At 34.4% G+C, this 6,000-nt stretch overlaps 1 non-coding gene across 1 annotated transcript; it reads left to right on the plus strand.

Moving 5' to 3' along the window:
* The first annotated feature begins 1,856 nt into the window (after nt 1–1,856).
* LOC121231409 (small nucleolar RNA R71) lies at nt 1,857–1,963 on the plus strand. Its single transcript, XR_005929467.1, has one exon. It is a non-coding gene; the product is annotated as a small nucleolar RNA R71 (small nucleolar RNA).
* Nucleotides 1,964–6,000: the final 4,037 nt, after the last annotated feature.

Raw genomic sequence — 6,000 nt, forward strand, 5'->3', positions numbered from 1 at the left:
CTCCTTCAATACTTGAAGTAACTCGTCCTTTTTGGTTGGCTATAAATCTGAAGCAATAATTACTGGTAATGTAGAATTATTTCCAAGAAATGCATATTCTAGGTGATTTGGTACTTGCTTTAATTCCAATTTAAGAGGTTCTTCAACAGAGGGTTTTAATTTCAATTCATTGTTTACCTCAATACCCTCATAATTCTTCTGTCGCAGTGAAGACTCATTAGAATTTAATTATGCTTTTGTCTTACCTAACAAAAAATCATCGTCATTTACCTCCTCTCCTTGTGCAAGACATAGTTCCAACGTGTCCTTATGAACGATTTCTTGTTACAAATCTTGAGTAGCATGATCAATAGAATCAATAAAATAGCAGGAGTCATCCTGTTCTCTAGAAAATCTCATGGCACCATAAATTTCAAAAATAGTCTCTTCATCACCTACCCTAAGTACAAGTTTATCGTCACCCACATCAATAATAGCCCTAGCAGTGGCTAAAAATGGACGACTTAAAATTAAAGGCACCTCGACATCCTCATCCATGTCAAGCACAACAAAATCAATAGGAAATATAAATTTATCTACTTTTACTAGTACATATTCAATAATACCCCTAGGATATTTAATAGATCTATCAGCTAGTTGAATACTCATCCCAGTAGGTTTTGGTTCCTCAAGGCCAAGTTCCTTGAACATTTTGTAAGGCATCAAATTTATGCTAGCGCCTAAATCAGCTAGTGCCTTCTCAACATTTAAACTACCAATTAAGCAAGGAATAGTAAAACTTCCTGGATCTTTCAGTTTGGTTGGTAGTTTATTTTGTAGTATGGCCGAGCACTCTTCGTTAAGTTTTACTGTAAACAACTCTTCAAAATTCTTTTTATTTGTTAGAATCTCCTTCAAAAATTTTGCATATGTAGGCATCTGCGAGATAGCTTCAACGAAAGGTAAGTTAATATGAAACTGTTTAAAAAGTTTAAGAAATTTACCGAATTATGCGTCCATTCGGTCTTTTTTCAACTTTGCTGGATATGGGATTGGTGGTTTATATTCCTTCAGCACCGATTTTTCACTAATTTCGGGTTTTACCTCCTTATCCTCTTTCCTATCAGCTTCTTGTGGCAGCTTCTTTTCAGATTCAATTAACATTTTCCCACTTCCTAAGGTAACTACTTTCACATGCTCTTTCGGGTTGGGTTCGGTATTACTAGGCAGGCTCCCTGGTGGTCTCTCTAAAATCATCTTAGCCAGCTATCCTATTTGATTCTCGAGCCCTTGAATCGATGCTTTTTGATTTTTAAGTGCAGTTTCAGTGTCTTGAAAATAGGTTTCCGCGATTGAAATAAACTTTGTCATCATCTCTTTAAGGTTCAGCTTTTTCTTTTGCTAGTAAGGCTGTTGCTAGAAGCCTAGAGGGGGTGGTAGTCTCTGATTTCCTTAGCCTCCCCATAAGAAGTTTGGGTGGTTCCTCCAACCTGCATTGTAAGTAATTTATTTGCTCGTTCTCCATGCTAGGACCAAAGGATAAATATTTTGAATTGCCCATTCCACCTCCATTCGTGTTACACTGCATCACCAGATGTACCTGCGTAGAGCCACATAAACCGTCAATCTTTTTATTCAAGTGTTCTACCTGGTTTGATAACATGGTGACTGCATCTAGGTTGAAAACACCAGCTGATTTCGTTGGCTTTGTTCTCATACCTTGCCACTGATAATTATTCGGCGACATCTCTTCAATGAACTCATAACCCTCCTCAGGTGTTTTGTTGTTTATGGTTCCACTAGTCGCTGTATCGATCATCTGTCTAGTTGAGGGGTTCAAACCATTGTGAAAAGTTTGAACTTGTAGCCATAAAGGTAACCCATGGTGAGGGCACCTTCTTAATAAATCCTTGTATCTTTCCTATGCATCATATAGTGTTTCTAAATCCATTTGCACAAAAAAAGATATATCATTCCTCAATTTAGCCGTTTCAGCCGGCGAAAAATATTTGAGTAAAAATTTTTCGATCATTTGTTCCCAAGTGGTGATTGACCCTCGTGGTAACGAGTTTAACCATTGTTAGCCTTATTCCTTAATGAAAAGGGAAACAACCGAAGGCGAATGGCATCGTAAGAAATGTCATTGATCTTAAAGGTATCGCAGAATTCTAGAAAATTTGCTAAATGAGTGTTTGGATCCTCGTCCTGCAAACCATCAAACTGAAAAAATTGTTGTATCATATGAATAGTGTTAGGTTTCAGTTCAAAATTATTTGTAGCAACAGCAGGCTGAACAATACTCGATTCAGTTCCTGTTAAAGTAGGCTTAACATAATCATACATAGTACGAGGAGAAGGATTCTGATTAATAGGATTTGCGGCAACTACAAGAGGTAATGGATTATTCTAATTATCGGCCATCTCTTCAGTAAAATCTGTAACGTCCTCTTGCTCTTCCTCTATGTATTGTAGACTTCTCCTTATTTCTCTTTTGGTTTCTGCAAGCTGTACTCTCTATTTCACTATCGAAAAGAAAAGGTCCTGACGGGTTCCTTCTAGTCATAAACTAGAGACACCTGCTAGAAGCAATTAAAAAGAAAAATTAGAAAAGAGGAATTAAGCTAAAAATAAAAAGTAAATTGCAATAAAAGTAAAAATGACTAAAATAATAAAATTCAAGCGTTCCTAATATCTTAGTCCCAACAACGGTGCCAAAAACTTGCTGGTCGTTAAGCTAACTAAAAATTCGACTAAGGCAAGTGTACCTATCGAACAGTAGTATAATTATGGTGAGACCGAAAATATCGTATCCACAAGGACTAAAAGTACTAGTAATTACTATCTTTTTATTATCTAGCCTAAGAATTAAAAGGATATTTTAAAACTAAAATTAACTATTTAATTAACTAAGAACACGACAGAAATAAAAGTTGGAAAATACTTTTGGAAAACCGATGGAGAAGACAGTACCCATGGAAGAATCCACCTATACTTCACTTACTACTTCTGAACTAGACAATTTATTGACTTGACTTAATCCATAGAAATCCTTAGTTTATGTTAATATCTCTCTCGAGACTAAAACAACTGACTCTAGGTTGATTAATTGAAATCTCTTTCTAATTAAAACCCCTATTGTCGCATTAACTCGACCTATGGATTCCCTTATTAGATTTGACTCTAATCAATCAAATTTATGTCATCCTATGTCTAGGATTGCATTCAACTCCGCTTAATTATGCTAGATCTACTCTTAAACAGGGACTTTTACTCCACTAAATAAGCATATCAGACTTGAATTAACATTCTAAAATATTAAAACAAAAATTAAGAACACATAATTAAGTATAAGAGCAAGTATTTATCATATAATTCAAATAGTAATAAGATCTATCTTAGGTTTCATCTCCCTGAGGTATTTAGGGAGTTTAGTTCATAGTGATGGGGGAAAACATCTCAAAATTGGGAAAACAGAAAAACATAAAGAAACCCAAAGAACTTCTAAGGAAATTGAATGATCTTCAGTCTTGAAGTAGATCCTGCTTTCGAGTTGATTCCGATGGCTGTCTTCGAGTATTCTCTGCCTTCTACTCTGTGTCTCCTCCTTGATCCTCTTCTAGGGTGTTTATATAGACTTTGGAATCCCCAAAATTAGCCTTTTCTAAATAGAATTAAACTTGGGCTTGACAAGGCCGTGTGCCACGCCCGTGTGAAGGTGCTCAGGCCGTGTGCAATTCTGACGTGGTTTAATGTCGACACAGCTATGACACACGGCGTGTGGAATTGCCTAGGCCGTGTGGAACACTGAAGTCAGCCTATTTTGTTAGTTTTTGGCTCATTTCTTGCTCTTTTCACTTTCTTATGCTCTTCTGAGTATAAAACATGAAATTAAAGGATTAGGAGTATCGAATTCAATAAAACTAATGATAAATCATCCATAAATATGCCAAGCATGGGATAAAAATATGTATATCTTATGGTTTATCATTTTCAAATTTTGATGAAAGATTATTAAGCTTGGTTGTTAGATAGAACTATTTTGTAAAGTGATTTTAATTAGTTTTAAGTTTAAGGACTAAAATGATAAAATAACAAATCTTTAATGAAATTGTTGTAATTTATCAACAGTTATGGGCTGTATGTATAAAGGAAAATTTGGCTGGCCTTGTTTGGGTAAATTTGTGATTCAATTGGAAGTTTCGGTTTTAGGGATTAAATTGAATAAAATGTAAAAGTTTAAGATAAAAGTGTAAAATGTTTTTCAAAGGTTAAAAATGCAAATTTAAATATTTTATGATATTGAATTGGTTAATTGAATAATAATATCAAGAAATGAATTAGTCAGTCGATAAACATAAGAAAGGAAAAATTGTTGAGTAGTCGTCATCGCATGTTGTTTAGTTATCGTATTTTGATAAGTTCGCATTATATTTATTATGTTGTTAATGTTTCAACTTATTATGTAATTGATTATATGAAATCTAGTGATGTTATGATTTATTGAATGTTAATGGAATGTAAAGATAAAGTTTGAGCATGAAATGATCTCGAAAAAGAGAATAAGCTTGTGTAAACTTAGTGAATAGTTAGGATACAAATGACATGTCATTAGGGCATAGAAGACACTCTATGCCGATGTTATATTTAGCAGGGGCTATTTTCCAGTGATCTCATTAGTAAGCATTTTGTACCGATGTTATATTTAGCATGTATTATGTACTAGTGTTGGATTCCATACTGATGGCTTGAGATCCTGCATGTGTTACGGATTCTTTTAAACTTGTGTGAGCAGCATCATGTATCGATTAATTTCATTATGTTAGCTTGTGTGAGCATTACCTTCCCGTGTATCCGAAGTTATATTAATATCATTCTCCGGGCAAAATAGTTAACTATAGAAATGGAAATGGAATGAGAAAATATGATGAATTATTCTGGTTGATTATATTTGAGTATATGATTATTAACATGTTGTGTTTTGGTGATATGAATAATCCAAATTTAGTTAATTCGGATTGTTGAAATGATGAGTTATGACAAAGGATTGTTAGTTGATATTATGTATGATTTATAATTAAATTTTATAGGTATGTGATGTTTTGATTTTTTTCTGATTAAGCTTTACATAAGCTTACTTTCTTTGGTTTTACTTCATTGTAGATTGTCAGACTTTTGCTGTCGATTCGAACGTCATTAGAGTTCACACTATTTGGAACCTCATTTGGTAGCTATTCACTTATTTTAGACTGGTTATAAGTGGCACGTAAATAGGGATTTGGTTATGTATGGTATAAGTACTATGGTTATATATTGTGCCTTTTAAAGAATTTAGTGTATGTTTTGATACAAATCTTAATTGGTATGTTGGTTGGTTGAAGTATGTGATGGTCAATGAATGATCTTGTATTTAAAGGCACTTTTAATGGTTGTTTTAGTATGTCTATGTCAATAGGCAAGTTGAAATGTTTTGTGTTTAGTTGAATGGATGTTGTTTATGTTTGAAATTGTGGTGCCAATGAGGGCATACTCGTTAGGCACATAGGTTGATTGTGAGTTGCTATATTTTGGCTTGTTTTGGTACATTTTGAATAAGTTTGAAAGTTGGTTAATGCATAGCTTGGATTCTAAGTTTTGGCATGTGAAATGGCTTCTGTTTGAAGGTGTTTTTGGGCACACACAACCTGGGACACGATTTGCTGCACGGTCGTGTGCCTCACACGATTGCATGACATGACCGTGTGGCCTCTTTGATTTTTGGTGCAGGATTGTCCACATGGGCTCAGAGAATTACATGACCTTGTTATCCAGAGTTACACTAGTGGAAATTACTACACGGTTTGGCCACACGACCATGTTCTTGAGCCATATAGGCTAAGCCTTGTCACACATCCATGTGACCCCTGTTTTCACTTTTTACTCAAATTTTTTTAAAAGTTTCATTTTAATCCAAAATTGTTTCTGATTTGCTTTAAATGTTTCGTAAGCTTGATTTAGGTCATGATTTGATTGAATAGCATGGAA

This window comes from Gossypium hirsutum, chromosome A06 (assembly GCF_007990345.1).
Source record: "Gossypium hirsutum isolate 1008001.06 chromosome A06, Gossypium_hirsutum_v2.1, whole genome shotgun sequence".
In the NCBI taxonomy this organism is placed as follows: domain Eukaryota; kingdom Viridiplantae; phylum Streptophyta; class Magnoliopsida; order Malvales; family Malvaceae; genus Gossypium; species Gossypium hirsutum.